Below are 12,799 nucleotides of genomic sequence, written 5' to 3'. Positions count from 1 at the left end.
CAAAGAAATAGAGGAAAACAACAGAATGGGAAAGACTAGAGATCTCTTCAAGAAAATTAGAGAGACCAGGGGAACATTACATGCAAAGATGGGTTCAAGAAAGGACAGAAATTTTATGGACCTAACAGAAGCAGAAGATATCAAGAAGACGTGGCAAGAATACACAGAAGAACTGTACAAAGAAGACCTTCATGACCCAGATAATCACAATGGTGTGATCACTCACGTAGAGCCAGACATCCTGGAATGTGAAGTCAAGTGGGCCTTAGAAAGCATCACTTCGAACCGAGCTAGTGGATGTGATGGAATTCCAGTTGAGCTATTTCAAATCCTGAAAGATGATGCTGTGAAAGTGCTGCACTCAATATGTCAACAAATTTGGAAAACTCAGCAGGGGCCACAGGACTGGAAAAGGTCAGTTTTCATTCCAATCCCTAAGAAAGGCAATCCCAAAGAAGGCTCAAACTACCGCACAATTGCACTCATCTCACATGCTAGTAAAGTAATGCTCAAAATTCTCCAAGCCAGGCTTCAGCAATATGTGAGCTGAGAACTTCCAGATATCCAAGCTGGTTTTGAAAAGGCACAGGAACCAGAGATCAAATTGCCAGTATCCAGTGGATCATCGAAAAAGCAAGAGAGTTCCAGAAAAACATCTATTTCTGCTTTATTGACTATGCCAAAGCCTTCGAGCGTGTGGATGACGCTCGAATAAACTGTGGAAAATTCTGAAGTAGTTGGGAATACCAGACCACCTGACCTGCCTCTTGAGAAACCTGTATGCAGGTCAGGAAGCAACAGTTAGAACTAGACACGGAACAACAGACTGGTTCCAAATAGGAAAAGGAGTACGTCAAGGCTGTACATTGTCACCCTGCTTATTTAACTTATATGCAGAGTACATCATGAGAAACGCTGGGCTGGAAGAAGCACAAGCTGGAATCAAGATTGCCAGGAGAAATATCAATAACCTCAGATATGCAGATGACACCACCCTTATGGCAGAGGGTGAAGAGGAACTAAAAAGCCGCTTGATGAAAGTGAAAGAGGAGAGTGAAAAAGTTGGCTTAAAGCTCAACATTCAGAAAACTAAGATCATGGCATCTGGTCCCATCACCTCATGGGAAATAGGTGGGGAGACAGTGGAAACAGTGTCAGACTTTATTTTTTGGGGCTCCAAAATCACTGCGGATGGTGACTGCAGTCATGAAATTAAAAGACGCTTACTCCTTGGAAGGAAAGTTATGACCAACCTAGATAGCACATTAAAAAGCAGAGACATTACCTTGCCAACAAAGGTCCGTCTGGTCAAGGCTATGGTTTTTCCAGTGGTCATGTATGGATGTGAGAGTTGTACTGTGAAGAAAGCTGAGTGCTGAAAAATTGATGCTTTTCGACTGTGGTGTTGGAGAAGACACTTGAGAGTCCCTTGGACTGCAAGGAGATCCAACCAGTCCATCCTAAAGGAGATCAGTCCTGGGTGTTCATTGGAAGGACTGATGCTGAAGCTGAAACTCCAGTACTTTGGCCACCTCATGTAAAGAGTCGACTCACTGGAAAAGACTGTGATGCCGGAGGGATTGGGGGCAGGAGGAGAAGGGAACGACAAAGGATGAGATGGCCAATGGCATCACCGACTCCCTGGGCATGAGTTTGAGTAAACTGTGGAAGTTGGTGATGCACAGGGAATTTTGGCGTACTGCGATTCATGGGCTTGCAAAGGGTCGGACACGACTGAGTTCCTGAACTGCACTGAAGACATTTCTGCCATGCTCACAGAACAAAGGACTGAGCAAGTACCAGAGGAGAGCTAGCTGGCTGTGGTCTGGCCCATCCCCTGCCGGAGACAGGGGGCAAGTGGGGGGCAGCAGAGCCTGAAAGGGCAATCTCGGCCCCAGAGAGGCATCCTCTACCAAACTGCAAGCAGACTCCCAGTTGCTAACAAAGTCTTCCTGGGATACTCGACGGTTGACATCCGTCAGGAGGGTCACAGCCAGAGATCAGCTCCCCAGAGGAGACACAGGACACACCTGAGATGGGCGCGCCCGATGCCACCGAGGAAACCGAGCGGCTGAGACCGGGGAGGTGATAAGATGAGCCCGCACCTGGGGTGACTGCACTCGTCAAGCACCTGTTCGCCTGAGCTGCTCGGACCTGGGATGGGCACAAAACGCAGGCCCAACCGAGTCTGTGCCTTTGTGGAGTACCCGAGAACCTGAACCTGAGCGACTTAGACCTGCGAAGTGCATGTAACCCAGGGCCTGCTCCCTGCAGAGCAACCTGGAGCCTGAGCAGTGTAGACAGGGAAAGCACACACGCTGTGAGCGGGGGCAAACCCAGTGTGGCCGAGACGCTGCGAGCACTCCCCACACACACCAGTGACATTTGTTTGCAGTGCCCCTCCCTCCCCACAGCACGACTGAATAAGTGAGCCTAAATAAGTGACCGCCTCCGTCCCCCTGTGTCAGGGTGGAAATCAGACACTGAAGAGACCTGCAAACAGAAGAAACTAAAATAAACAGAGGGAACTGCTTTGGAAGTGACAGGTGCAACAGTTTAAAACCCTGTAGTTAACACCAACTACTTTGGAAGAGGCCTATAGATCTTGAGAAGTATAAGCTGGATCAAGGAACTATCTGAAACTGAACTAACCCCACGCTGCCCACAGCAGCTCCAGAGAAATTCCTAGATATAGTTTTACTATTATCATTTAAAAATTTTTTTAAGTTTTTTTTCAATTTTTAAGTCCTCTATTACTCCTTTAGTTTTCATTTTTATAACCTACTATTACCTTGAAAGAAAAGACCCTATTTTTAAAACAAACTTCATATATACTTATTATAATTTTTGTGACTTTGTTTTTTTTAGTATTGTATTTTTAAGAATCTAACCTCTACTCTAGATTTTTTTTTTACTCTAGATTTTTAATCTTTGCTTTTTGATATTTGTTATCAATTTTGTACTTTTAAGAACCCAGTCTTCAGTACCCATTTTTTTTGGGAGTGAGATGACTGGCTTGATTGCTCTCTCCCCATTTTGACTCTGCTTTTTCTCCACCAGGTCGCCTCTATCTCCTCCCTCCCCCTTCTCTTCCCTACCCAACTCTGTGAATCTCTGTGTGTTCAGGGCTGTGGAGAACACTTAGGGAACTGATTCCTGGCTGGATCTGTCTCTCTCCTTTTGATTCCCCCTTTTATCCTCCTGGCCACCTCTGTCTCCTTCCTCCCTCTTCTCTTCTCTGTGTAAGTCCGTGAACACCTCTGAGGCATCCAGACTGTGGAGAGCACATAGGAAAGTGATTACTGGCTAGCTTGCTTTCTCCCCTTTGGATTCCCTCTCTTCTCCTCCTGGTCACCTCTATCTCCTTCCTCCCTCTTCTCTCCTCCATGTAACTCTGTGAACCTCTCTGGGTGTCCCTCACTATGGTGAACCTTTTCATCATTAACTTAGATGTTTTATCACCAGTGCTGTATAGATAGAGAAGTCTTGAGGCTACTGTAAGAATAAGACTGGAAACCAGAGGCAGGAGGCTTAAGTCCAAAAACTGAGAACACCAGAGAACTCCTGACTCCAGGGAACATTAATCGATAAGAGCTCATCCAAAAGCCTCCCTACCTACACTGAAACCAAGCACCACCCAAGGGCCAACAAGTTCTAGAGAAAGACATACCATGCAAATTCTCCAGCAACACAGGAATATAGCCCTGAGCTTCAATATACAGGCTCCCCAAAGTCACACCAAACCCATAGACATCTCAAAACTCATGACTGGACACTTCATTGCACTCCAGAGAGAAGAAATCCAGCTCCACCCACCAGAACACTGACTCAAGCTTCCCTAACAAGGAAACCTTGACAAGCCACCCGTCCAACCCCACCCACAGAGAGGAAAGGCCACCCCAAACACAGCAATCTAAACAAGATGAAGAGGCAGAGAAATACTCAGCAGGTAAAGGAACATGATAAATGCCCACCAAACCAAACAAAAGAGGAGGAGATAGGGAGTCTACCTCAAAAAGAATTCAGAATAATGGTAGTAAAAAAAATCCAAAATCTTGAAAATAAAACAGAGTTACAGATAAATAGCCTGGAGACAAGGATTGATAAGGTGCAAGAAATGTTTAACAAGGACCTAGAAGAAATAAAAAAGTCAATCAATAATGAATAATGGAATAAATGAGATCAAAAACACTCTGGAGGGAACCAACAGTAGAATAACAAAGACAGAAGATAGGATAAGTGATGTAGAAGGTAGAATGGTAGAAATAAATGAAGCAGAGAGGAAAAAAGGAAAAAGAATTAAAAGAAATGAGGACAACCTCAGAGACCTCTGGGACAATGTGAAACACCCCAACATTCGAATCATAGGAGTCCTAGAAGAAGAAGACAAAAAGAAAGGCCATGAGAAAATATTTCAGGAGATAATAGTTGAAAACTGCCCTAAAATGGTGAAGGAAACAGTCACACAAGTCCAAGAAACCCAGAGAGTCCCAAACAGGATAAACCCAAGGTGAAATACCCTAAGACACATATTAATCAGCTTAACAAAGATCAAACACAAAGAACAAATATTAAAAGCAGCAAGGGAGAAACAACATATAACACACAAGGGGATTCCCGTAAGGATAACAGCTGATCTTTCAATAGAAACTCTTCGGGCCAGTAGGGAATGGCAGGACATACTTAAAGTGATGAAAGAAAAAAACCTACAACCCAGATTACTGTACCCAGCAAGGATCTCACTCAAATATGAAGAAGCAATCAAAAGCTTTACAGACAAGCAAAAGCTGAGAGAATTTTACACCACCAAACCAGCTCTTCAACAAATGCTAAAGGATCTTCTCTAGACAGGAAACACAGAAAGGGTGTATAAACTCGGACTCAAAACAATAAAGTAAATGGCAATGGGCTCATACTTATCAATAATTACCTTAAATGTAAATGGGTTGAATGCCCCAACCAAAGGACAAAGACTGGCTGAATGGATACAAAAACAAGACCACTATATATGTTGTCTACAAGAGACCCACCTCAAGACAAGGGACACATACAGACTGAAAGTGAAGGGCTGGATAAAGATATTCCATGCAAATGGAGACCAAAAGAAAGCAGGAGTAGCAATACTCATCTCAGATAAAATAGACTTTAAAATAAAGTCTGTGAAAAGAGACAAAGGACACTACATAATGATCAAGGGATCAATCTAAGAAGATATAACAATTATAAATATATATGTACCCAAGATAGGAGCACAACAATATGTAAAAAATGTTAACAAGTGTGAAAGGAGAAATTAACAGTAACACAATAATAGTGGGAGACTTTAATACCCCAATCACACCTATGGATAGATGAACTGAACAGAAAATTAACAAGGAAACACAAACTTTAAATGATAAAATGGACCACTTAGACCTAATTGATACGTATAGGACATTTCACCCCAAAACAATGAATTTCACCTTTTTCTCCAGTGCACACGGAACCTTCTCCAGGATAGATCACATCCTGGGCCATAAATCTAGCCTTGGTAAATTCAAAAAAACTGAAATCATTCCAAGCATCTTTTCTGACCACAGTACAGTAAGATTAGATGTCAATTACAGGAGAAAAGCTATTAAAAATGCCAACATAGGGAGGCTGAACAACATGCTTCTGAATAACCAACAAATCATAGAAGAAATTAAAAAAGAAATCAAAATATGCATAGAAATGAATGAAAATGAAAACACAACCACCCAAACCCTATAGGACACTATAAAAGCAGTGCTAATGGGAAGGTTCATAACAATACGGGGTTACCCCAAGAAACAAGAAAAAGGTCAAATAAATAACCTAACTCTACACCTAAAGCAAGTAGAAAAGGAAGAAATGAAGAACCCCAGGGTTAGTAGAAGGAAATAAATCTTAAAATTAGGGCAGAAATAAATGCAAAAGAAACAAAAGAGACCATGGCAAAAATCAACAAAGCTAAAAGCTGGTTCTTGGAGAAGATAAATAAAATTAACAAACCATTAGCCAGATTCATCAAGAAAAAAAGGGAGAAGAATCAAATCAACAAAATTAGAAATGAAAATGGAGAGATCACAACAGACAACACAGAAATACACAGGATCATAAGAGACTACTATCAGCAACTATATGCCAATAAAATGGACAACGTGGAAGAAATGGAAAAATTCTTAGAAAAGCATAATTTTCCAAAACTGAACCAGGAAGAAACAGAAGATCTTAACAGACCCATCACAAGCACAGAAATCGAAACCATAACCAGAAATCTTCCAACAAACAAAAGCCCAGGACCAGATGGCTTCACAGCTGAATTCTACCAAAAATTTAGAGAAGAGCTAACACCTATTTTACTCAAACTCTTCCAGAAAATTGCAGAGGAAGGTAAACTTCCAAACTCATTCTATGAGGCCACCAGAACCCTAGTACCAAAACCTGACAAAGATGCCACAAAAAAAGAAAACTACAGGCCAATATCACTGATGAACATAGATGCAAAAATCCTTAACAAAATTCTAGCAGACAGAATCCAACAACATAGTAAAAAGATCATACTTCATGACCAAGTAGGCTTTATCCCAGGGATGCAAGGATTCTTCAATATCCACAAATCAATCAATGTAATACAGCACATTAACACATTGAAAGTTAAAAACCATATGGTTATCTCAATAGATGCAGAGAAATCCTTTGACAAAATTCAATATTCATTTATGATAAAAAAAAAAAAAAACAACAAACTCTCCAGAAGTCAGGAATAGAAGGAACATACCTCAACATAATAAAAGCTATATATGACAAACCCACAGCAAACATTACCCTCAATGGCGAAAAATTCAAAGCATTTCCCCTAAAGTCAGGAACAAGACAAGGGTGCCCACTCTCACCACTACTATTCAACATAGTTTTGGAAGTTTTGGCCACAGCAATCAGAGCAGAAAAAGAAAAGGAATCCAGATTGGAAAAGAAAAAGTAAAACTCTCACTGTTTGCAGATGACATCATCCTCTATATAGAAAACCCTAAAGACTCCACCGGAAAATTACTAGAACTAATCCATGAATACAGTAAAGTTGCAGGATATAAAATTAACACACAGAAATCCCTTGCATTCCTATACACTAACAATGAGAAAACAGAGAAATTAAGGAAACAATTCTATTCACCATTGTAACGAAAAGAATAAAATACTTAGGAATATATCTACCTAAAGAAACAAAAAACCTATATATAGAAAACTGTAAAGCACTGATGAAAGAAATCAAAGATGACACAAAAAGATAGAGAAATATACCATGTTTGTGAATTGGGAGAATCAATATAGTGAAAATGAGTATACTACCCAAAGCAATCTGTAGATTCAATGCAATCCCTATCAAGCGAACAATGGTATTTTTCAAAGAACTAGAACAAATAATTTCACAATTTGTATGGAAATACAAAAAACCTCAAATAGCCAAAGCAATCTTGAGAAAGAAGAATGGAACTGGGGGAATCAACCTTCCTGACTTAAGGCTGTACTACAAAGCCACAGTCATCAAGACAGTATGGTATTGGCACAAAGACAGAAATACAGATCAATGGAACAGAATAGAAATCCCAGAGATAAATCCACGCACCTATGGACACCTTATGTTTGACAAAGTAGGCAAGAATATACAAGGGAGAAAAGACAATCTCTTTAACAAGTGGTGCTGGGAAAACTGGTCAACCACTTGTAAAAGAATGAAACTAGAACACTTTCTAACACCATACAGAAAAATAAACTCAAAATGGATCAAAGATCTAAATGTAAGACCAGAAACTATAAAACTCCTAGAGGAAAACATAGGCAAAACACTCTCTGACATGAATCACAGCAGGATCCTCTATGACCCACCTCCCAGAATATTGGAAATAAAAGCAAAACTAAACAAATGGGACCTAATGAAACTTAAAAGCTTTTGCACTACAAAGGAAACTATAAGTAAGGTGAAAAGACAGCCCTCAGAATGGGAGAAAATAATAGCAAATGAAGCAACTGACAAAAGCTTAATCTCAAAAATATAGAAGCAACTCCTGCAGCTCAATTCCAGAAAAATAAATGACCCAATCAAAAAATGGGCCAAAGAACTAAACAGACATTTCTCCAAAGAAGACATACAGATGGCTAACAAACACATGAAAAGATGCTCAACATCACTCATTATCAGAGAAATGCAAATCAAAACCACAATGAGGTACCATTTCACGCCAGTCAGGATGGCTGCTATCCAAAAGTCTACAAGCAATAAATGCTGGAAAGGGTATGGAGAGAAAGGAACCCTCTTACACTGTTGGTGGGAATGCAAACTAGTACAGCCACTATGGAGAATAGTGTGGAGATTTCTTAAAAAAACTGGAAATAGAACTGCCATATGACCCAGCAATCCCACTCCTGGGCAATACACACTGAGGAAACCGGAATAGAAAGAGACACGTGTACCCCAACGTTCATTGCAGCACTGTTTATAATAGCCAGGACATGGACGCAACCTAGATGTCCATCAGCAGACAAATGGATAAGAAAGCTGTGGTACATATACACAATGAATATTACTCAGCCATTAAAAAGAGTACATTTGAGTCAGTTCTAATGAGGTGGATGAAACTGGAGCCTATTATACAAAGTGAAGTAAACCAGAAAGAAAAACACCAATACAGTATACTAACGCATATGTATCGAATTTAGAAGGATGGTAATGATAACCTTATATGTGAGACAGCAAGAGAGACACAGATGTATAGAACAGTCTTTGGACTCTGTGGGAGATGGAGAGGGTGGGATGATTTGAGAGAAGAGCATTGAATCATGTAAATTATCATATGTGAAACAGATCACCAGCCCAGGTTCGATGCATGAGACTGGGTGCTCAGGGCTGGTGCACTGGGAAGACCCAGAGGGATGGGATGGGGAGGGAGCTGGGAGGGGGGTTCAAGATGGGGAACACATGTACACCCATGGCTGATTCATTTCAATGTATGGCAAAACCACTGCAATATTGTAAAGTAATTAGCCTCCAAATAAATAAATTTAAAAAAAAGAAAAAAGATTGCCAGGAGAAATGTCAATAACCTCAGACATGCAGATGACACCACCCTTATGGCAGAAAGTGAAGAACTAAAGAACTTCTTGATGAAAGTGAAAGAGGAGAGTGAAAAAGTTGGCTTAAAACTCAACATTCCGAAAGCTAAGATCATGGCATCTAGGCCCATTACTTCACAGCAAATAGACAGGTAAACAGTGGAAACATTGACAGACTTTATGATTTTGCATGCCAAAATCATAGTAGATGGTGACTGCAGCCATGAAATTAAAAGATGCTTGCTCCTTGGAAGAAAAGTTATGACCAACCAAACAGCATATTAAAAAACAGAGACATTACTCTGCCAACAAAGGTCCGTCTAGTCAAAGCTATGGTTTTTCAAGTAGTCATGAATGTATGTGAGAGTTGGACTATAAAGAAAGCTGAGCACTGAAGAATTGATGCTTTTGCACTGTGCTTTTGGAGAAGACTCCTCAGAGTCCCTTGGACAGCAAGGAGAACCAACCCATCCATCCTAAAGGAAATCAGTCCTAAATGTTCATTGGAAGGACTGTTGCTGAAGATGCAATGTCAATACTTTGGCCATGTGATGCAAAGAACCGTCTCATTTGAAAAGACCCTGATCCTGGCAAAGATTGAAGGCAGATGAGAAGGGGCAACAGAGGATGAAATGGTTGGATGGCATCACTGGCTTGATGGACATAGGTTTGAGTAAACTCTGGGTGTTCATCATGGACAGGGAGGCCTGGTGTGTTGCAGTCCATGGGGTCACAAAGAGCCGGACATGACTGAGCGACTGAGCTGAACTGAACTGAACTGAAGAATGTTGTTTAGGTTTTTTTTTTTTTTTAACAATGTTGTTTAGTTTTTATTGCTATTTTTGTCTTCTGTGAAAGTTTCGTTTCTTTTCTTAATGCTTTATTTTATATTGGAGTATAACTGGTTAGTAATGTTGTGTCAGCTTCTATTGTACAGCAAAGTGATTCAATTATACATATATCTATTCTTTTTCAAATTCTTTCCCCATTTAGGTTCTTACAGAGTATTCAGCAGAGTTCCCTGTAGTGTAGAGTAGGTACGTGTTGGTTATCCATTTTAAATAGAGCAGTGTGTATATGTCAATCCCAAACATACCTAACTTATATATGTCTTTTATTATAAGTCACTTTAAATCAGTGTGGAAAGTAATCAGAATGAACATTTTACTAATGATAACATTAATTAGTGAAATATTCATTAGGCACAATACCAGACATTTGAACACAAGTGTCTTAAGATTTCTCTCCCCTTGAAAATCAAAAGGATAGGAAAATATTAAGTAAAATAGTCTTCCCCCAAACAGAACTAGCACATTCAGTTTACTGACCGGAAAAACAAGGATGTTAATAACTATATTGCAGGACTCTAAGTTAAACTAGTTAAAACTGAATATTAGATTTTCTATAAATAGATGTTAGACCAAGGTGCTTGCTAACTTATCTTCTCTGCTTGTAGACTATATGCAAGAGCATTTGGACTTTAATAATTACAAAATACACTAAGAGAAAATTAATTTTGCTAGCAAATAGCAAATGTTTTAGTTACTGTTCTTTTTGAAATATATTTTCTTCAATAAATATACCAATGTAAAAACAAAAGAGTTCAAGTCTAACCAGAATGCCCAAGGCCACTTCAGCCTAAGCCCAGAATAGATTCTAGGTCTTCTCTAAGCCACACAGTCATCTAAACACCTCCTGTGAGGTGCCCGAGATGCTGGACAAAATCTTGGGATGGGGAACGTGTGTTCCCAGGCCATAAGAAGCTCATGTTCTAATAAGATACATAGATGTGTGTGTGTGTGTGTGTGTGTGTGTGTGTGTGTGTGTGTGTGTGTGTGTGTGTTTAAGTTGTTCAGTCTTGCCCAACTCTTTGTGATCCCATGGACTGTAGGCTGCCAGGCTCCTCTGTCAGTGGGATTCTCCAGGCAAGAATATTGGTGTGACTGATAGCCATTCCCTTTGCCAAGGGATCTTCCTGACCCAGGGGTCAAACTCAGGTCTCCTGTGTTGTAGGCAGATGCTTTACCATTTAAGCCACCAGCAAAGTCCACACAGATGTGTACCTACAGAATTATATGTAGGAAGTGCTATGCTGTCTACCTAGAGGAATTTAAAAAAAAAAAAAAAAAAAAACCTTCCTAGAAGTGAATTGGGTCTTGATTTCAGACCTTTGGGGTTTCTCTGGGCTTGATTCTGGGTGGAATTGGTGCCTGCCTATACTGCCCTCCAGCCCCCCATGGAGAACTGGCTGTACGTTGTTTGTTTTCAGGAGTAGAGACGAGAGCCAGGAGAAGCCACTTGTAGGAAAGGAAGGGGCTCACCTTTCCCATGCTCATCCCTGGCTTGGTTCTTGGCTGAGCGCCTGGGTTTCAGGATAAACTGGTCTTGAATCTCTTGGGACCCCTCCAGGAAGTCCTCCTGGAGGGCAGAAGCAGAAGTGGAGTCCTCCAGTCCCTGCTGCAGCAGCCCAGTAGCTGGAACACTGCTCATTTTAATTCCATAGGGATGTTCATGACCTATATGGAGAAAAATGTAAATATAGATTCAGACCGATAGTGATGTGTGTGATCAAACCTACCTTACTGTGAGCTAGTGTGCCACACTGGTGTGACTGCTGACCTTAAGGTGCTTCTGGGTAGAGAAGGCTGTGACTCCCAAGTAAGCATAATATGCACTCTCACGGGGACATGCTGCAAAAAGCAGGTGCCCAAGCCGAAAAGTTTAAACCATAACAAGAAAAATGTTTTTAGACACCTTTTTTGGCCTGGAAGGTATATATTCATCAGTGAATTGCACACTATTGACTTTCATTGCGTTTCCATCTGAGAATATTTATGTCCTTCTAGTTTCTGTCTTGGAGAAGGCAATGGCACCCCACTCCAGTACTCTTGCCTGGAAAATCCCATGGACAGAGGGGTCTGGTAGGCTGCAGTCCATGGGTTGCTAAGAGTCGGACACAACTGAGCGACTTCACTTTCACTTTTCACTTTCATGCATTGGAGAAGGAAGTGGCAACTCACTCCAGTGCTCTTGCCTGGAGAATCCCAGGGATGGCAGAGCCTGGTGGGCTGCCGTCTATGGGGTCGCACAGAGTCGGACACGACTGATGCGACTTAGCAGCAGCAGCAGCAGTTTCTGCCTTGACACTTACTATACCTGTACATCTTAGGCAAAGTGCTAACTTTAACATTCCTCCTTTGAAACACTGACCCTCACACATAGACTCATAAGGATCAAAGTAAATATATTAATAAGCATTGGTGCTTAATATTTTTAAAACAATCGGACTCTGTATGTTAAGAATTGCTCTGATCAGTGTTCTGCCACACATGTCAGTTTAACCGATTTTCCATTTCCTTTTGTCAGTTCAGTAGGCAGAGTGCAGTGAGGTGGTTTGGTGAATGTTTCCCTCCCACTACTGCTTCCCTCTAAGGGGTTTCCTATGAGGCAGTGATCAGAGACAAGCCTGCATGGCCGAGAAAACCCAGACGTAAAGTGCAAAACAGTGTTTACAGAGTGGAAAACCACACCAGAAATCATTGGGAGTTGCCTGCCTGCCAAGTGATTTGTTTTGCTCTTTCATGCTGTAAATTGCTTCCTCTCCATAGACTTCTCTAAGGCCCTGTGCTGTCCGGTGGATTCCATCTTTAAAGAATTGCATGAAGGCTCCTTTTCTTTTGTTTCTGAT

This window comes from Cervus elaphus, chromosome 17 (assembly GCF_910594005.1).
Source record: "Cervus elaphus chromosome 17, mCerEla1.1, whole genome shotgun sequence".
NCBI lineage: Eukaryota > Metazoa > Chordata > Mammalia > Artiodactyla > Cervidae > Cervus > Cervus elaphus.
The sequence above is the reverse complement of the archived record's forward strand: the minus strand, read 5'-3'. Positions refer to the sequence as shown.